Raw genomic sequence first — 22,168 nt, forward strand, 5'->3', positions numbered from 1 at the left:
AGCGTGCGTTGTAACAACATACATCCGCTACGAGTAGCTCCTGTATCAACCAGAAACTGATCAGTAGAACCCAAAACATGTGCTGTAACATAGCGACCCTACTGATCTACTGGAACTTCAACTGATTCCTTACCCCATCCTAGGCAGTCCTATGCATAAGCAGAATCTATAAAATCAGACGGCACATAATCGGACATTTGATATTGGTTCCGTCTATCAAAAGTATTACAGCCATCCTGTCCATGTGTATTATAATAATATTAATCCACATTTGTAAAGCGCACAATCACCCGTAAGGGTCTCTAGGCGCTGGTGGCCATCGGGAAGATTAAGCAAGCTATTGCCCAGAGTCACATGGTGTTGGGCTAATCTTCCGTCGGTGTCCGGGATCGAACCGTGATCCCCAGATTCCGGAGTCAGTCGCCCTAGATGCGGCGCCACACCTCTTCCTGTGTGCATTAGCATCAAGCCTAGCATGATCATCCATTCTTCCTCTAGGCCCTGAATATCCTAAGCGATTTCTCGGTTGTCCATGTGGATACTGCTGAGCACGCAATGCCGGACAATCAGAAGCCCAATGTCCAAATTTCCTGCAGTACGCACACTGGTCAACAGCCAAATCCGAACGAGTATAAGAAGGAAAAGACGAACCATAAGATCCACGTCCACCTCTATCACTACCTCAGGAAGGCGGACCATAGGCCTGAGCCAACGTAACCTTCGTTTTGAACTCTTTAGTCTTCTTATCCTCATTACCCTTCGCTTCTAATTCCTGGCGTTCATAATACTGAGCCATAGTCAAAAGAAAAACTGTAGAAGCGGTAGTCCATGAACTCTCACTGGTCTTTAGGCGACTAGCTATTCCTGGCAACAAATTGGCGACATATTTATCGACAAACAGATGCCTGCCCGTGTCATCTGTTAATGACTGGCCACTAAAATCGTGGAATGCCTCCTCAAAGCGTGTAAAGAAATCAGAAACCGATTCATCTGCCTTCTGCTTACACAATGCCAATATAGTACAGTCTATCTTTTTATTAGGAATAATCATCTTTAACTTAACTAATATAGCTGTGGGAAGATCTAAAATCAATTTACAAGGTTTCTGCGCAGGCTCCCTCTCTACATCCATTTGTTCTAACTCTATCCCAAAAGTCAGACGATCATCAACTTTACGAACAGTTCTCCACATATCAGGGGGTAATATCAATCCAAAGAACAAGTCAATATCAGGCAAAGTCATAGTACAAGAACTAATGGCTCCCTCAACTTCCTCATAAAAAAAGGCCGGATTTTCCCGCGGATGAGGCAATTCAGTTTTGAGAGCCATAACATCTGCTCTATTCCAAGGAGTGTATACCCAATTATAAATAAAATAACCCTTTGCATCAGCAAAGTTCTTATCATCATCTGTTCCCTCGCCTCTAGGAGAAACATACAAAGGTGCGGCTTCCCGCATAGGTTTCGCATGAACTTTCATATTCTTATCTGTTCCGAAGATAGAAGCTTGTGCCACGCCGGTCTGAGATGTTTGTGCAGCTGCTGCCTTTTTCTCCTCTCGCAAACGGACTGCATCAGCACCCAGTTTAACCAAACGTCTGATTGTATCAGCCACCTGAGGAAAGACAAAAAGACCATCCCGCATTTGCTTACAGTCATGTGCTACATCATTGGGCTCCAATTCCTCAGAATGCTTCCTAAACCGCTCAACAACTTCTGCGGCAAATACCTCTGTAAAATACATTTGCTCCCTTTCCTGCCAATTTCCTATATCATCTAAAAGCTCAGAAGCAGAGGCAGTACTACGAAGGGTTTTACGAGCATCAGATCTAAGCTCAGACGCACGCTCAGCGGACAACATAGAATGAGTTTCCCGTTCTTTCTCCTGTTTTGCAGGAGAGTCTTCATCTGACTTATGAGGAGCAGAAGGAAAAATATACGTAGGTGGAGAACGATCTAATAACAAGAAATCATCTAGCGGTTTATTAAGGATAGGATAGAGGGGTCGCCGAACAGCGTATTGGCCAGTTACCTGTACATGGCTCTCCCTATCCTCTCTCTCTTTTAGGTCTTTCATTTCTTTGTTTTTCAACTCTAATGCTTTTGCATGAATAGTCTTTCACTGTTCTTTTTCTATCAAAGCTTGTTCACGCTTGATTCGTTCACGCACTTCTTTCCTCCACATTCGTACACAGTCAAACATATCTTGCCTAGTCTTTCGCTTAAACATACATCGCTCCACATACTGAATCTTTCATAAATCAAATGACCCATGCATAGGCCAACGCAACTCAGGATCCTTGCTAGTATATTTATTCCATAACGTGCTGTACATTATAGAAAAAATACCATACTTAATATACATGTCCCTATTAGGGGTCCCCTCCGGGGGCCCGGTTGTGCTTCATCAAGTCTCAAACTGGTACCAATACAAAAGCAACACATCCTACGAAGTGTGCTAGAAACTGGCAAGCCAAAAATAGTGCAGAATATGCAGTATTACAACCAAAGTAGCGCTTAAGGTACTCTTCGTATGTTGCGCCGTTCTAATCAATTCAAAGTAGAGAAAAATCTCCTCATTACCTGCCTATATAAATTGCAATTCATATATTAATCCCATACAAATCCAAGTTGGCCAACACAAATTCCAAAATACCAAATTCGCAGTAAGCATTACTAAACTACCTTACCAATCCCAGGCATCAAAACCAACAGCAAGTGCTGCATAACGACTCTTACCAATCACTTGGTGTCCAGGTTCCAACTGCCAAGTTCTCAAAATCGACCAAATGATCACTGCACGGCGAATCAACAGAAGAGATCTCAGTCGAGGACCGGCACCACCTGAATGGTCAGATCAGAAAGAGAGGAAAAACGCTGTGGTTTGCCAAGACGTGGGTCTCCTCAGGCAATGATTGTCCGTAGTGAGATTACAATCCTTCGTCGTGACCACACCTTCGGGCATCCGAGTCGCTGATGAGCCCCGCGTTGGAGCGCCAATTTGTAGTAGTGGGCCTCAGCAAGGCCTACCAGTGCTAGGGGTTCGCCCTTCTCAGCACAGAGTCCTCAGACCATAGAATAGAAGTTGGCACAGAAAATGAAATAGAAAATACAAGGTTTATTAAACCTCATGAGGTGGAACTACATTCACACAACACCCTTCGGTAATGTATGAAGTAGCAGACTGAATGGAAGGAGCTTGGTCCTTTTATACCCACAGGGGCTCAAACGAAGGCGGTACAAGTACAAGAAGAAGGTTTTAGGTACATATTAGGCCATACAGAAAATGCACAGTAAACAAGTGGGAGGAGCTAACAGTTGCTAATTCTGGTGAACACATCCTGACAGTTACAGACTAACAACAGCTGCATGGACAGCTGCAAGCTCAACTGGTGTAAACAAACAATGGTCCAAGACCCAATTTTTTCAAAATGAAAAATCAAAGATTTAGCAGCTCAAGGTGTGCATAAAGTTCACAACCCAACCACAATTAAATGAAAAACAAAAGAATAGGCAACAGTAATAAATTCAAGCTTTTTTTGCATTTAATCCATTCTTGGAGTTCAAAATATTATCTACAGGTTTTTATACATTTTATATACAATGCCCCGTATCAAGAGCGTGCAGTAAAAGAAAAGAAAGTGTCAAAGGGCGTGATGGTGATGAGGTGAAAGGAGAACAGAAATCACACAGAGTGTATAAAAAATTATTCTGTATTATTCAGAAGAGACAGTCAACAAAGGACTAGAGCAATAAAACCTGGCCACATTAGTAGGTCAAATGTACAGTCCTTAATGATGTTCATGAGACATAAGATGTATGAATGTCTGCACTAAAGGGAAGATAACATTAGTGGTCCAGGTATTCTTAATTAGGTGTCGACGTTTCGACTCGTCTTGCGGCCTTACGGTTACTTATTCCTGGGCCATGCGAGTCTTCTTCAGGACAGATATGACGGGGCTAGGGATCAGGTAGATGACCCTACAGAGAATACAAATATCAATGAGGATTGTTGCCTATTTTATATTAAAACCTAGGGGAGGGTTCAAAAAATGGCTTACCCTTCACAAGATGGGGTGGGCGTGATATCCCCAAGGTAACTCAGTCTTTACAAATTGGAGAAGGTATTGTAGAGGTCCTCTGAAAAAATCAAAGAGGAACCTATACGTTAAAATAATGCAAGCTCAGTGAAAAAATAATTGCCAGGATGAACAGTATAAGTATATTATTACCTTTTGTGTGCGTATGAGGTTCCTATGTTAATCATGAGACCATATACAGAATATGTCTCCTCAGTTCAATTCATTGGCACTTGTGCAGCTTACAGAAGTCTTCACATTTTATTATACCTGGAAGGTAAGGGCCAATGACTAGTAAGTATCAATACCGTGTTGTACCAATAGTAAATAGACAGATGGGCAACCAGGGGCCATTTACCTGTTTAAAGTTGTCTATACAGCTTCAAGGAAATCAGAAGTGTATTCGAAGCCAGGGACAGCAACTGAAAAACGGAAAAAACGGGGATGAGTCTCCTTCCCTGAAAACGCTGCGCGTTATTCTGGCAGGGTCTCCTAGTTAAACTTACTTGAGTGCACGAGCAGAGGTGTCTGATCAGTAGACACGCGTTCAGGAACCCCAGAGCCGAGTGATTCAACACATCGGGTGTTGGCTATGTTGTACCGCGTTCAGGAACTAGAGCGCGATGACGGACTAATCCGTGGCCGGGCACTTCCGGGTGCGCGAGGACACTCCCTTCGCCCGTGTTAGTCTAAATTGGATTGTTATGTTGAAAACATCAACTTAACAGGGTGTAAATGAAATCCCTGTTAATGTATGCGCCTTGCAGATTATTATGTGGACATAAAATAATAAATAAAATTATTTATTACGGGAGTATTATGGCGCGATGCATATTCCAATTTATTTATAGTTAGCGTTTTAGTAGGCTAAGCACATTAATCTCGCATTATAATGTATATACATTGTATTAGTTGCAATAAACATGGGCGGATTGGCTTAAGGATAAATATCCATGGCGGCCATTTTGGATTGGGGAGATACAGATCGAGCCCGATTGGTCATCCTAATATACAAGTTAAAAGACATATTTACAAGGAAAACAGGGAGACAGTTAACAAACACTATATACAGTTACACTCAACGCATAGTTGCCATAGTTATAGTCACTATATACAGTTACACTCAACGCATAGTTGCCATAGTAATAGTCATTTACAATGAAAACAGGGGGACAGTTAGACAAACACTATATACAATTACACTCAACGCATAGTTACCATAGTAATAGTCATTGACACTGAAAGCAGGGGGACAGTTAGACAAACACTATATACAATTACACTCAACGCATAGTTACCATAGTAGTAGTCATTTACAATGGACATATAGGATCGGATTATCATAACAGATTTCACACTTGAGGAGAAAAGAGGGGGAATAAGGATCAGAGGATTCCCACTTGTCTATTGATCTCCTCCAATTCATTCAACCCTTTATGTGCCGTATCCAGGAGGTGTATCCAACGGCATTCCCTCCTGCTTAGGATGCTATGTATGTCACCCCCTCGTGGGTTAGCTTGTATTTTTTCCACGACTCACCATTTGATGCTTTCCGGAGGGTGTGAAAAAGTAGTGAAATGCTGTACAAGTGGAGCCCCTATTGTTTTGCATCGTATTCGGCTGACATGTTGGAGGATCCTACACTTTACTCTTTGAATGGTTTGACCCACATACATAAACCCACAGGGGCAAAGGATGGCATAAATCACCCCTGTGGTGTTGCAGTTACTGTGGATTTTTAATGTGTATGTTTGGTCATTATGAGTGAAAGTGGTACATTCCACCGACATGGGGCAAGCTTTACAATTCCCGCATTTTTTATGCCCAATTACTGGTGGCAAACCCCATAATGTGGTTTGGGTAGGGGCTAGAGGTGTGGGAAGAAGTGATTTGATAAGATGATCCCTAATACTTTTGCCTTTTCTAAAAGCATGCAAGGGGGTCGAGAGGCCACCTACTTCATCCTGTACCAAATGCCAATGCCGGTTGATAGCTTTTTTTATCTGGTTGCTTTTAGTATTATACGTCGTCACACAGACTAGCCTTTCTTCATTCTTGTCTTTCTCTTGTGTCGTGAGTAGTTGGTCCCTATGATTATGCCAAGCTCGTTTTCGTGCCCTCTTAAGTAGGCGGATGGGATAGCCTCTTTCACTGAGTCTAGCAATCAAAAGAGAAGACTCGTCGAAGAAGTCTTCCTTCTTAGTACAATTCCTTCGGATCCTCAGGAACTGTCCAAAGGGAAGGTTGTCCCTGAGGTTCCGAGGGTGGTGACTTGAGTACCTAAGAAGTGTATTACGTTCACTGCTTTTCCTGTAAAGGGTGGTGTACAGGTGTCCTTGTTCTGATTTTATTTGTATATCCAGGGAGCTAATGATATGTTTGTCGCATTCTAGAGTGAACTGAATATCCGCCAGTTGTTGATTGAGCCAGTCGTGGAAGTCAGTCAACGATGATTTAAAGCCGTTCCAGATAAGAAGGACATCATCGATGTACCTGGCCCAAAGTTGGATTCGGTCTCGATAGGGTTTTTTTTAATTTAAAACAAACGTCTGTTCATACTCACTCATAAAGATGATAGCTAAGTTGGGGGCAAAGCTCGCCCCCATAGCCACGCCCTTCGTTTGTACGTAAAATTTACCCAGAAAAGTGAAAAAATTCTGTGTCATAGCTATATTGAGAAGTCTAAGGATAAACTCAGTCGGAACCCTGTGTGGGGCTGGTCTACGGTTGAGAACCGTTTCCATGCAGTCTAACGCGGCCTGTTGCGGGATATTAGTGTAGAGGGCAGTGATGTCCATGGTTGCAAGCAGGCTGACCTCCGGATCGTATTGGAGTCCATCCACTAACTGTATGGTTGCCGTAGTATCCCTTAGGTAAGTGGGGGTGGAGATTGCTATCGGTTTCAGGAATATGTCAATATATTTACACAGTGGCTCCAACACTGAGCCACATCCTGAAATGATGGGTCTCCCCGGTGGGTCTTCCAGACGTTTATGTACTTTGGGGAGTGTGTAAATGGTGGGCGTGCGTGGATGTTTATTGTTGAGGAAATCGAATTCTTGTTTGTTAATGATTCCTTCCTGCAAGGCAAGGCTGGTCACAGTGTTCACTGTGTGGCTAATCGTCTTAGTCGGGTCTTTTTTGAGGAGCTTGTAATTACCCTCAACGTTCAGTTGGGTCAGAATTTCAGAGCTATATTTCTCCACACTTTGAATAACAATCGCGCCCCCCTTATCGGCGGGCTTCACTACAATATTGGTGTTCTCTTTGAGACCATAGAGGGCCAGCTTTTCTTCTTTGCTCATGTTATATGGCACATACTGTCTAGTATTTAGGATCTGTTCCACATCTCGTGTGACTACCTGTTCATAGGCCAAGATCTTACTATTAACCATATGTGATGGCGGGTTAAATTTGGAGGGTGGTCGCAATCCACTAGCTGAAAAAATGGGGTTATGGGGGACTTTCTGGAAATAGTGTTTTAAACGCACCTTCCTGAAGAATTGCTGTAGCTCAATTTTTAGATTGAAATCGTTGGGCATGGATGTTGGGACAAAAGAGAGCCCTTTGGAGAGCACTTTCTGTTCCTCTTGTGTTAGTACATGATCGGACAGATTTATAATCGGATTTTCTGGTCTGTGGACTACCATCTGTAGTGTTGGCGTCTCGTCCTGATCTCGCCATGGGAATCCGGCTGGAATGGTTTCTTGCCCCTGCCTGTCCCTCGATTCCAAGTTCCACCCCGTGCTCCCCTGGGTCGTCCCCAGGGGCGGCCTCTGCCGCGTGGTCCCAACCATTGATCCTCGCCTAAAAAAGGCTGTTGATCTTGGTAGTTCTGGGCCGAAGAGTTTGCCCCTGCACTTGTACTTGGACGATCTTGCTCGCTATCTGAGCCACTACTTGCCGATGAGCCTGAGAAAGTGTTGTAGCGTCTATATCCACCACGGCCTCTACTCGAGAAACCACCTCTATGGTCTTGTGTGTAGTATCCCTCCTCTAGATAGGGGTATGTCACCTTTTTATCGTATGCCTTAATGTCCTTGGCCACCTTCACGAGTTTGGTTCCCTGTGTGTATATATCAAACTCCCTGATTGTTTTTTCTAGCCTCTCTAATGCTTCCTTTGCATTGACCAAGGCTTTATCATCAATAATTTCTTTTCTAAGTGTTGCTATCTCCCTGGTTAACCTCTCTACTTCAGCTACTGCTGTTTCAATGCCCAAGACCATCCAATGTCTTGAGCACGTGTTGGATATAAAACTGAAGCCCTCCTTAAACTTTGGGTTTTCTAGGAAGATGGCCGGTTCGTTCCTGACTTGTAGTCCGATTGGGATGACGTTTGATCTTAGATATTTGGCTAATGTATGCCCATGTAACCTAGTACGTATTAGCTTCTTTTCCAAGCGTTCTAATTTGGTAATCTTTTCATTTAATGTCAAATCATTGGTGGTAGTAGGGTCAGTAAGGAAGGTCCCACTGCCCTCTTCTAATAAGAGTTTATCTATATAGTCCTCACTATAAGATAAGGTCTCTTTTTCAGACATTCTATGAACAATATATTCCTGTACACATTGACTTTAGTAACTATAAAGAAGACAACATCATCCACACAGTAATACACAATTAAACAAAACGAGCTTGGCATAATCATAGGGACCAACTACTCACGACACAAGAGAAAGACAAGAATGAAGAAAGGCTAGTCTGTGTGACGACGTATAATACTAAAAGCAACCAGAGATAAAAAAAGCTATCAACCGGCATTGGCATTTGGTAGAGGATGAAGTAGGTGGCCTCTCGACCCCCTTGCATGCTTTTAGAAAAGGCAAAAGTATTAGGGATCATCTTATCAAGTCACTTCTTCCCACACCTCTAGCCCCTACCCAAACCACATTATGGGGTTTGCCACCAGTAATTGGGCATAAAAAATGCGGGAATTGTAAAGCTTGCCCCATGTCGGTGGAATGTACCACTTTCACTCATAATGACCAAACATACACATTAAAAATCCACAGTAACTGCAACACCACAGGAGTGATTTATGCCATCCTTTGCCCCTGTGGGTTTATGTATGTGGGTCAAACCATTCAAAGAGTAAAGTATAGGATCCTCCAACATGTCAGCCGAATACGATGCAAAACAATAGGGGCTCCACTTGTACAGCATTTCACTACTTTTTCACACCCTCCGGAAAGCATCAAATGGTGGGTCGTGGAAAAAATACAAGCTAACCCACGAGGGGGTGACATACAGAGCATCCTAAGCAGGAGGGAATGCCGTTGAATACACCTCCTGGATACGGCACATAAAGGGTTGAATGAATTGGAGGAGATCAATAGACAAGTGGGAATCCTCTGATCCTTATTCCCCCTCTTTTCTCCTCAAGTGTGAAATCTGTTATGATAATCCGATCCTATATGTCCATTGTAAATGACTACTACTATGGTAACTATGCGTTGAGTGTAATTGTATATAGTGTTTGTCTAACTGTCCCCCTGCTTTCATTGTCAATGACTATTACTATGGTAACTATGCGTTGAGTGTAATTGTATATAGTGTTTGTCTAACTGTCCCCCTGTTTTCATTGTAAATGACTATTACTATGGCAACTATGCGTTGAGTGTAACTGTATATAGTGACTATAACTATGGCAACTATGCGTTGAGTGTAACTGTATATAGTGTTTGTTAACTGTCTCCCTGTTTTCCTTGTAAATATGTCTTTTAACTTGTATATTAGGATGACCAATCGGGCTCGATCTGTATCTCCCCAATCCAAAATGGCCGCCATGGATATTTATCCTTAAGCCAATCCGCCCATGTTTATTGCAACTAATACAATGTATATACATTATAATGCGAGATTAATGTGCTTAGCCTACTAAAACGCTAACTATAAATAAATTGGAATATGCATCGCGCCATAATACTCCCGTAATAAATAATTTTATTTATTATTTTTTGTCCACATAATAATCTGCAAGGCGCATACATTAACAGGGATTTCATTTACACCCTGTTAAGTTGATGTTTTCAACATAACAATCCAATTTAGACTAACACGGGCGAAGGGAGTGTCCTCGCGCACCCGGAAGTGCCCGGCCACGGATTAGTCCGTCATCGCGCTCTAGTTCCTGAACGCGGTACAACATAGCCAACACCCGATGTGTTGAATCACTCGGCTCTGGGGTTCCTGAATGCGTGTCTACTGATCAGACACCTCTGCTCGTGCACTCATGTAAGTTTAACTAGGAGACCCTGCCAGAATAACGCGCAGCGTTTTCAGGGAAGGAGACTCATCCCCGTTTTTTCAGTTTTTCAGTTGCTGTCCCTGGCTTCGAATACACTTCTGATTTCCTTGAAGCTGTATAGACAACTTTAAACAGGTAAATGGCCCCTGGTTGGCCATCTGTCTATTTACTATTGGTACAACACGGTATTGATACTTACTAGTCATTGGCCCTTACCTTCCAGGTATAATAAAATGTGAAGACTTCTGTAAGCTGCACAAGTGCCAATGAATTGAACTGAGGAGACATATTCTGTATATGGTCTCATGATTAACATAGGAACCTCATACACACACAAAAGGTAATAATATACTTATACTGTTCATCCTGGCAATTATTTTTTCACTGAGCTTGCATTATTTTAACGTATAGGTTCCTCTTTGATTTTTTCAGAGGACCTCTACAATACCTTCTCCAATTTGTAAAGACTGAGTTACCTTGGGGATATCACGCCCACCCCATCTTGTGAAGGGTAAGCCATTTTTTGAACCCTCCCCTAGGTTTTAATATAAAATAGGCAACAATCCTCATTGATATTTGTATTCTCTGTAGGGTCATCTACCTGATCCCTAGCCCCGTCATATCTGTCCTGAAGAAGACTCGCATGGCCCAGGAATAACTAACCGTAAGGCCGCAAGACGAGTCGAAACGTCGACACCTAATTAAGAATACCTGGACCACTAATGTTATCTTCCCTTTAGTGCAGACATTCATACATCTTATGTCTCATGAACATCATTAAGGACTGTACATTGACCTACTAATGTGGCCAGGTTTTATTGCTCTAGTCCTTTGTTGACTGTCTCTTCTGAATAATACAGAATAATTTTTTATACACTCTGTGTGATTTCTGTTCTCCTTTCACCTCATCACCATCACGCCCTTTGACACTTTCTTTTCTTTTACTGCACGCTCTTGATACGGGGCATTGTATATAAAATGTATAAAAAACTGTAGATAATATTTTGAACTCCAAGAATGGATTAAATGCAAAAAAAGCTTGAATTTATTACTGTTGCCTATTCTTTTGTTTTTCATTTAATTGTGGTTGGGTTGTGAACTTTATGCACACCTTGAGCTGCTAAATCTTTGATTTTTCATTTTGAAAAAATTGGGTCTTGGACCATTGTTTGTTTACACTAGTAATTACCCAGGTCCAGGTCCTGTAGGGTTACCCCATTATTATAATGGCAAGCTCAACTGAGCATGTGCGAAGCAGAAGAAACTAAATATAACCTGTCTCTAGGCAGATTCCAAGAGCAGACAACAGCAAGGTAGGACAGTGCACATGGCACGCACATGGTAGCACATGGCAAACAAGATGGCTGCCAGAAATACAACATGGATTCCACAAAACGGATAAGATAACCTCTAAATACAGGATGGCTTCTGTTAATGCTAACCCAATCGATGCCAAATTACAACAGTACTGGAGCGTACCGTGAGACTATGAGCAAGTATCATGCCCTCTCTACCACAAGATGGCTCAGTAATTTAAATGTGCGGTGCTGAAATATTTATAATCGCCAGGTCACAAGTTGGGATCCGTGCAGTGTGACTTCAGTCCATGGGTAGAGCTTAGAAATTGCAAAAGTGCGATATGAAGAGCTGTTTTACATGACCTTATTGCATAAGACATGTTGGGACATATTCTCAAGGACACATTGCTGAGTTAACAGCACTTTATCGCAGCCAAAGTGGTGATAAATTTAACACACCATTCACAAGCTGGTGCTAACAGCCTATATCACTAGTTTACCAGTGGAATCAGCCTAAAAAAACATCGCCACGGATGACCCCGGCAAATCACGCTAATGAGATGCAGAGTAGGCGTTCCCCTGCAAAAAGCAGCAAACACACCACTTCGCAACATTCACAACGACCAGCAAGTTTGTCGAAGAGAACACAAAACAGGCGCGTTAGCACCAGGAAACTAACCCTTGCTCTGACCTGGTGTAAAGTCGGACTACAACCTGCAACATGAAAGGAAGCTCAGCCTACAGCCACATCGAAACAACAACAGATGACATGGAGCCAACGATCATGCAACTCGGTCACCCAAGAGGGCCCGACACACCCCGCCACCACCACTGTGTCCGCCATCCCGTCCTGACCCCCACGACAAACAAATGTGACAGCAACCTTACGAAATCTAGAACCTAACAAATCGGCTGATGTCGCACAATTACAACAATCAATATGCATGTGAGGTTGGAAAAATGAGAATCACAGTCATCTATGGATTTACAAATAAAACATTATATTTAAACAAAAAAAACAAAATAAAAATAGGAAGAGCTATGGCGTGTCATCCCTCGACAATCTGTGAATCACAGCCTGAAAGACAAAAATCAAGATAAGATTGTGCGTCATGCACCCATCAAAGGACAGAGAGAGAGAAGAGTGTGAGAGAGAGAAAGAGTGAGAGAGAAAGGAAGAGAGAGAGAAAGAGAGAGAGAAAGAGTGAGGGAGAGGAAGAGAGAGAAAGAGTGAGAGAGAGAGGAAGAGAGAGAGAAAGAGAGAAAGAGTCAGAGAGAGAGGAATAGAGAGAGAAAGAGAGAGAGAGATGAAAAGAGAGAGAACGAGATAAAGAGTGAGAGAGAGAGAGAAAGGAAGAGACGGAGAGGGAGAGTGAATGCGACACTGCAGACAAAACCCTCATAGCTCACCTTTCCGCCACCAGTGTGTCTCTAACCACATGCCGGGACATACTGCAGCCCTTCAGCTCACTCATTTGAAACATAGTTCAGAATCAGTAATGGCGGAGTATATACAACTGCACATGCCTTCATCGCTGTCCTGCCCCTGCGCACCCATGCCGCTGCACCCCATCCACTCCCACTGGCATGTCTCCAAGAGGGCCCACCATGTGCCAAAGTGAGCTCCAAGGCCGGGGCTTGCACCCTTGGCAGCCAGAAGGTCGCACACTTGATTCTGAATCTTGATATCGCAATGGCTGAGAACATATCAATTCAGAGGCCATTATCCCAGGGTGCACACCCGCTCAGCCCTTAAGGTGCCGCTAACCCTCTGACCCATGAGCCAACACCACGAGGTGGTAGGCCCACGCTGCCCACCACACAGTGGTCCAGCAGGGCTCACAACAAAGCTTTACCAGTCCGGACCACCAGGACGGGGCATCATCACAGGCAGCACAACCGCTCAGCACTGATTGTGCCCCTACCTCAGTGAACCGAAAGTTACCGACCCGTGATGGTGTGCCTGTGCCGGACGCAGTGTGCCCTGCACCACCAAGTCTTATTCCCGCTAATCAGGGTGCCGCTATGATTGTCCATCGTGGTGAGGCCGCCATCATGTAAGCTCCAACCCTGGGGACTGTGAGGTGGTAGTGCCCTAGGCCCAAACGCATATATGTGACGCCAGGAGACACACCCAGACAGAGAGTGGAAATGGCGTCCAGCACGTGAGCCCAGGCCTTTTTATTGGCAGGGTCTTTAGGTCATTGAGTGTTGGTCTTGGCCCTTCTGGCAGGTTCACCCCTAAACTTTTTGCATTTAATTGTGACTTGGTATTAGTGATTTTTGGCTTCTGAGCACTTTACCACTGTGTCCCAGGGTAAAGTGCGTGCGTGTGGTAAGGTTGGCCCTCCCTCCCATAGGAATGCATAGGGAATGTATGTGTCCCTGGTAGTTCCTGATGCGTGGGGAGTGCAGGGGCGAGTTTGGTATGTGCGGACTCGTGTGATTAAATGCTGCGCGATTATGTGTGCGGCGTTAATGTACCTAGTGTGGAAGTGCCACTTCTAGAAGTTGGCATGTCTGTGTAATTTATTGGCTGTCTGGCTTGTGATTGACTGGAGCTGGCTGGTGAGCCTGGCTACAGGAGTAAGGATGGGTCTGTCCCGGTGGTGAGTGGAGAGATCTGCATGAGTAATGTGAGGGAGGAGTGTACCTTGGACCTGAATAGGGCTGGGCTTTCCCCACACAATGCTGGGCCCGCCCCCTGTGGTGCAACTGATGACCCTAACCTAGCCTGTGAATAGTGAGAGGGGCTGAGCACATCAGAGTGCTCCAAAAGCAGCTGCGACTGGTTTTTCCCCCACCCTACAGATACAGCCAAAGGATTTATGTGGATAAAAAGAGGCTGTGTCCCCATGCAAAAGGTTCTCTCTTGCCTGATCCTAATTGGAGGGGGGCCTCCTGCTGCTGGGCGCCAGGAGGACCGCCACTAGGGACTGCCTCCCTGCCTGGAGGGCCCTGTGAGCTGGCCCCTGGGCACAGCCTTTGCCCCCCCACCTCCTGAAGGACTTTTGCTGGACTTTGCGCACCTCAAGCGCCTGGGAACGCTTTAATTTTATTTCTATGTAGCGCTGGGTTTGTAATGTAGAGCAGCGCTATTCCTTCCTGTCCCAGAGGGCTCTTCACTTTTAATTACAGGAGCACTGGTGGCCACAGCGCGAAGCTGCAGCGTGTGGAACCTCCGCGCTGCCCCGGTAATTTGCGGCGTTTCTGCAGCCTTTGCAGACTGATTATGTAAATCGCGGGTGCCCACCCCATGACTTTGCCCCATTTCCACATTTAACTTGCACGGGTGCCCACCCCATGTTGCACCGCCGCGGCCCGAGCCGCAAGAAGAATCCCCTCCGGACCGCTGTCCAGGAAGCAAGAGAAGCCCCGCGAAAGAGAAAGCCGAGCGGAGAGAGAGCTTCCCCTACTGCCGCTCGAGACCGGGCAGAGAGAGGAGATCCCCACTGCAGCAAGCCGGTGAGTGAAAGCCGGCTGGGGGGGAAGGTGCGGGGTCACGCACCCCGCCAGTGCCTCTCCCCGAGTAGCCCCGCTCTGAAGGGGGCTGCTCCGACGTTTGGCTTAGTTGGTGTTTCGGGCGGCCCCACTTGGCAGCGGGCCGCCCCGCCGTTAATCACCACATTTGGGGGCAGTTTCGCTTGGCTTTTTGAGCGGCCCCGGAAGGCAGCGGGCCGCTCCACCGTGATTCTGGGCACCCTTTGTCTCTAAGCCCACGTGGCACCCCCGTGGTGGTAACAGCATTCCTTTGGCATCCAGAGCCCACGAGGCTCCAACGTTTGGGGACATTTTGAGAATCCAAGCCCACGAGGCTCAACGGGGGCATTTCCTGTAGCCAGAGCCAGAGAGGCTCCAACGCTGTGTGGGCGCATTTTGTATCTAGAGCCCCTGTGTCTCCCGCGAGTGCATGGGGGCATTTGGTGATTTGGAGCCCCGAGGCTCCTGGGGGCTTTGCTGCATTCCAAGCCAGAGAGGCTCCACCGTGGGGCATTGTTGCGTACCGAGCCCCGTGGCTCCCCCGTTGTCCAGAGGGCACCGTTGTTTTAGAGCCTGCAAGGCTCCCCACGTGATTTTGGGGCACTATTGTTTAATTGACCCCCAGAAGAGCGCCAGGAGGCACGCTGGTGCCAGGCTCTGTGCCACAATTGTCCAGCACTTAGTGGGCAGCTGCTACGTTTAGGCCTGTCCCCTTTGCGCATCCTTCCTTGGCTGCCTGCGCAGCCTGCCCTGATTTTTGGACACGGGGCGTTCTCGCCCCTGAAAGGCTAAGTTGGCCTAGGGACATTTTCATGTGTTGTGTCCCTGCTAGGAGTACATATTTTCCCCTCATGTGATATTTTGGAGCAAATGTGGTTACCTGCCTAATGTGATTTCTGCATCATGTGTAATGCTTTGTGCCTATACCTCTGAATGTATGTTGATACTTAGGAGGTTGTTTTTCCTAGTATAGGTTATGCTAGTGAGTTCATGGTTCCCTGTGTGATATTTGCCTAAGGTGTTTAGGATTGCGTAGGTGGTACTTACCATTTGCCAGTGGTTACTGGTTGTGTGCTATATTTGTTATTTGGTGCAACAGTTATTCTATGTGCTAAGCTTTATTCCTACAAAGTGCTAATTCTACCAAGTGCTAGTTCTAAAAGTGCTTATTCCTGACAGTGGCCCACGTGGCCCTGTCCCATGTACATAATCCCCTGTAAATTCTGCCTGTGCCTATGGCACATTGTAAAGTGTGTGTTTATTATCTAATGTGTTTGGTATAATACAAAGGCTATTTTTATATATAACCTTGTGTGGAGTTTCCTTCGTGGTGGGCCTTGGGTGTTGTTGCTGGGTGCATGGGCAAATACTTAACCTACATTGCCTCCGGGATTAGCCTTACTTCTCGTGTCACGTTACCTAGAGGGTGAGCAGGGGTTATCTTTGGCGTGTAACTCCCTTGCCCTGACTAGAGTGGTGGTTTCTGCCTGGCTTTGGCGCAAGCCTTACCCAACTGGAAATCCCATTTCTAACATTGAGGAACCCAGCTACCACTCTGTGGTGTGCTGCCGTGGCAGCTGCTCTTTATTCCTGCGTCCGCTCTATGAACCTCCGCATGTGTCCCAACTCCCGAGTGGCATCGCTGGAGCCATTCGGACTAGTCAGTTGTTGTTGTCTCCGAGTCAGGACTCCAGCAATGTCAGCCATGGTTCATTGGAGGGCATGGAGCGGACTCTGGGTGTCTGTTAGGGACTGTGAGAGGACCATGATGGGACTTAGACATTCACGTATCGCATCTAGTTGGTCTGCCAAGCAATCAAACCCCACCCTCACCTGTTCTGCCAGCTGCTCCTGGCACACCAACACACAGCATTGGAAGGCCATGTAGTCTTTGTGGGGGTCCTGGGAGGCAGCCGTGGTGGTGGGTGCTGGCTGCTGTGTGGTCTGTGCAGGGGTTTGGGTGTCCTCGTGGCAGCTGGGCTGCCCTGCTCCTGGAGGTGTGAGGTTGCACCTGTCGAGGAACTGTATGATGGCGTCGTTGTCGAAGGTGTGTCTTGGTCCTCTTCATCATCAGTGAAGAGAGGTTCTGAATACTCTGCAGGAGGCATTGTATTTCCCTCTGCAATGTGAAGGGGAGATGTGTTTTAACATTGTGTTCACATGTATGTTGACGCATTGTACATGTTTGCATTCATACTGCATGACTGTGTACATTGTGACTGTTTGAGAGGAGATGCATATTTGATTTGGGACAGTGGACATTTTGACACTGTCACGGATGTGGGTTTGTACTAGTACATCATCTCACATTTCCCTGCACTGCCAACACACAAGCGGCACCAGTTGTGTCCTGTGTTCTGTTGTTTGCGTGCGTGCATGTTGCGGTTTGCACCACATTTGACTTCTGTGCTTATACAGTGCTGAGAGGTTGAATACAAGGGGACATTTGTCTCTTGGTGGTATTTGTGTGTCTGGGGCATGGTATGTCCGCAGATGTGCTGTACTTATTTGTGCCTTTATGGCCATCTCCCCCCATGCCCCCAGTTCCTTGTCGTTACTCACCCTGATGCTGTTGTGTCTGGCCCTGTTAAGCAGTGTCCGGTCCCCCAACACCTGCCACCGTCTCCCCACTGATGACTGTGAACACCAGTTCAACATCTCATTCTGTTCGAAGTATCAAACCACATAAGAGAAACATTCAACGAAGGCCATAACGAAGACTCCCTGATTGTGTGTTTCGATGGAAATAATACTTGCATACAGCAAGTAACCCTGGCGCACATAGTGACTAGATATGCGATGCCCGGAAGCATTCCGCAACAACCTTAATTGTTCAGCATCAAGTAGCTCCCATTCGAAAGCAACTCAAATATCGTGGTAATGTTGGCTGCCGGGGTACCTCTCAAATGGCTGGCCAAGTTTGCTACTGAACCATTGCAGGCCCTGTGTAACAAAATATCCTGGCATATAAGAGATCCACTTAAAGCATTCTCACATTTTGTGCCGCTTATGAGCACTTCTCGATCCCCACTTCTGCATCAAAATATATACAGTAATTCCCAAAATTCCTTGATGAATTCCCTACCCATTTCTTCATATCTGCCCGCCTGTTGTTGTTGTTCTAGGCAATATTGAAACTGGAAAGTTTTGATCGGTAATGTTATATGGCCATGGATCAACCATTCTGTAGACGGTAATGTTGCTACAGTGAAAGCTAACCTATCCAGTTTTTTAATACTCAGCATTGTATATTTTATTCCTCTCTGTGCCATTTTCATCAGTTTTTCTGTCAGGTTGTATGCAGAAAACAAGGACGTACTGTTGATAAAATGCCAAGGCCTAGATGTAGGTAATAGCAAATTACCGAATGGTAAATACGGAATTTTACCGATTCGGTATTTACTAATCGGTAATTGCTATGTAGGAAAAAAAATCGGTAAAAATACTGAATCGGTATGATTCGTTAATTACCGATTCTGTAATTACAGAATTGGTATTTGCCATTGATTCCTATGGGCTTCAAGGCACATAGGAATCAATGGCAAATACTGATTCTGTAATTACAGAATCGGTAAAAATACCGAATTTGCAAGGGGGACAGGGTGTCACTTTGCCACCCTGTTGCCCCCCTGTTACTGGCTTGTGTGTCATGTGGCACACAGGCATGCCCTTAGGGCATGTCTGTGTGCCACATGGCACAGGTGTACATGCACAGATGTGCATGTACACTGGAATTCGTTATTTACCATCTAATAGTATTACATGGTAAATAACGAATCGGTAATGGCCTGTGGCACTGTTTTCAGTGCCACCTACATCTGTATTTACCGATTCAGTAAATTTACCGATTCAGTATTTTACAGAATTGGTAAATTTACCGAATCGGTAAATATACCGATTCTGTAAATTAAATGCAACCTACATGTCCATTCCCAAATACCGGTCGGTAATGGCCGAAATTGGCCGTTACCGACCGGTAATTGGCGACCTACATCGGGCCACAAGGCACATAACCAGCAAACAGGGATTGCAGTGTCCAGCTTATCAACATAATTGAACGTAATTGAGATTGTCCGTGCTCTAGTATGGACAGATCTTGTTCGAGTACACCAATAGCAGAATAAATCCTGGAGAAGTGTGGCTCACTGGTTAGAGGAGGCAGACCTGGAAGCAGAGGTCAGCCCGGGACCAGGGTTCAATTCCTGGCTCGGCGGGGTCTTGAGTCCTAAAATGTCCATGGACTCGACAATTCTCGCTCCGGTGCCTACTCGACTCACGGGTTCACACTCTGCGACTCTGGGCAATAGCTTGCTTAATCTCCACAACGGCCCCTCGCGGCGGGATGCCTGGCTTTAACCTTGCGGATACCCTGCCGGGGTTATCTCACAGGGGAATACCAGGACTGGTTCCCTAAGCAAGCGCTTAAAAACCGCTTGGTGATTTGCGCTATATAAATTCCTGTACATTTACATTTACATACCATTGTCGACTACAGTTCATGATACCACTGCTGAACCTGCGAGGAGCCTGTAGTTCTGGCTGAAGGGAGCCAGCCGCTCCAGAACTCGTTGCGGGTCCCGCAGCGCGGCTCCGAGCTTCTGCGTGACTTTTCTTTGTTGAAGGGGCATTTTCCTGACCGGCAGGGCTGCGAGCATTCGCGGGGACTCCGTGGACCAGGAGTCCCTGCGCGCCCTACGACCAGCTGGGCTGCTCTCCCTGCCGGCCCCGCCCACCCGCTGACTGCAGATAAGCCAATCTCACCGGCATATCGGAGGATTTCCTGATACCACTGCTGAACCTGCGAGGAGCCTGTAGTTCTGGCTGAAGGGAGCCAGCCGCTCCAGAACTCGTTGTAGCCCACGCCTCGCCGGACCCGCTTCGCGGGTCCCGCAGCGCGGCTCCGAGCTTCTGCGTGACTTTTCTTTGTTGAAGGGGCATTTTCCTGACCGGCAGGGCTGCGAGCATTCGCGGGGACTCCGTGGACCAGGAGTCCCTGCGCGCCCTACGACCAGCTGGGCTGCTCTCCCTGCCGGCCCCGCCCACCCGCTGACTGCAGATAAGCCAATCTCACCGGCATATCGGAGGATTTCCTGATACCACTGCTGAACCTGCGAGGAGCCTGTAGTTCTGGCTGAAGGGAGCCAGCCGCTCCAGAACTCGTTGTAGCCCACGCCTCGCCGGACCCGCTTCGCGGGTCCCGCAGCGCGGCTCCGAGCTTCTGCGTGACTTTTCTTTGTTGAAGGGGCATTTTCCTGACCGGCAGGGCTGCGAGCATTCGCGGGGACTCCGTGGACCAGGAGTCCCTGCGCGCCCTACGACCAGCTGGGCTGCTCTCCCTGCCGGCCCCGCCCACCCGCTGACTCTTAGGGTTGCCTCATTAAGCAGGTGCATTCCCCGCTGCGCGGGAGCGTCCCGGGAGAAGCCCGGGACAAGGGCGGGACCGTCTGTGGTCGTCCGGGGCCGCAGGAGGCCGGGCTGGGCCAGGTCTTTTTCATCTTGCTGTTGTATGCTGTGTTTTTGTATCCTCTTACTGTGTATAGCCAGTTGTGTTTTTTATTAGTTTGTTACTCCAAGTGTTGATAGCTTAAACTACCCGCCCTTGACATGAGTCACTCTGCCCCGCCCGGTGTGAGTGTCTCTGTTCTTGGCCCTTTAGATACATTTTTTAAGAAATCTACCAAGGAGGTAGATATGGACTTACTCCTTGCAGAGAGAATAGCAGAGCGCCGACGCTCAGTCGAGCAGTTAAAGAAAAATCCTCTGCCAGCACTGTCAGTTTCAAACAATATCCATGATTTAGCCGTCCAAGGTTTGAGCTCTATTGAGGTCAATGTTACTGACCTTAATCAAACCTCTAGTATATTTAGGTTCCCTGCTATCTCCCCGCCATGTACTAGTGCCACCAGTGGAGGTCACCTAGTTTGTCCCCCTATTGATCACTCAAGCTTCGTCGAAACAAACATCCCCGAAACCCATATCAGGGTAACAGAACCAAGCCCCATGTTGCCCAACTTGTCACTGGTTTGTATCGACCCAGGCGAGAGCATACCTGTAACGAGTATATGTAAAAGTAGAATCACGCCCGAAAAGGCAAAGAGGGCTGTACATTCCCCACCGAGGAAAAAAAGGAAAAAGGGCGGGGTAAAAAGGAAAGGACGCAGCTGTCAGACACCACCACCACCCCTACCCAAATCAATTATTGAGTTAGGGCCCCCACATTCTGTAGAGCCATTACAATCAGACACACACGATTTGGTACCCCCTGAGTTAGCTACTGTATTGTATTGTATTGTATGTTGGATTTATATAGCGCTTATCACCCAGGGGTCTCTAAGCGCTTGCCTTGGGAACCCGTCCTGGCTTTTCCCTGTGAGATAGCCCCTACAGGGCATCCCCAAGGTGAAAGCCAGGCATCCCGCCGCGGGGGGCCGTTGTGGAGATTAAGCAAGCTTAATGCCCAGAGTTGCAGAGTGTGAACCCATGATTAGGTCAGGCACCGAAGCGAGAATAATCGAGTCCGTGGACATTTGAGCTCAAGACCCTGCCGCGTCGGGAATTGAACCCTGGTCCCGGGTCTGACCTCTGCTTCAGGGTCTGCCTGCTCTAACCAGTGAGCCACACTTCTCCACAGGGGTAAATGAGGTGTCCTATGATATTATAGAGAAGCTCATTAAATCATATATGCTACCCCTGCTGGAGCGTGTTAGGACAATGGGTGAAAAATTGGATCACCTATTGGCGACCATTGAGCCTACACATTCCTCTAGTCTGGCTAAGAATAAGGGCCCATCCAACAAACCCCCCGGATCTACTATTGTTGCTGGCAAAATAACTAGTACCACCAGTCAACAAACTATTAATGCTACCAAAGAGGTCACCATTTCAAATAAAGTTTTGTCTGTGGCTGCTAAATCTTCTTCAACAAATACTTCTGCTAAAACAAACCCTAGTGTGGTAGTTAACAAACCAGTTGTTAAGGGAGCAGCGCCGCAGCCAAAGAAAGGGATGGGTAAACCTGCTGTTTCCAATGGTAATACCAAAAAAACCCCTACCACTGAAGAA

This window comes from Lissotriton vulgaris, chromosome 3_1 (assembly GCF_964263255.1).
Source record: "Lissotriton vulgaris chromosome 3_1, aLisVul1.2, whole genome shotgun sequence".
NCBI classification, from domain to species: Eukaryota; Metazoa; Chordata; class Amphibia; order Caudata; family Salamandridae; genus Lissotriton; species Lissotriton vulgaris.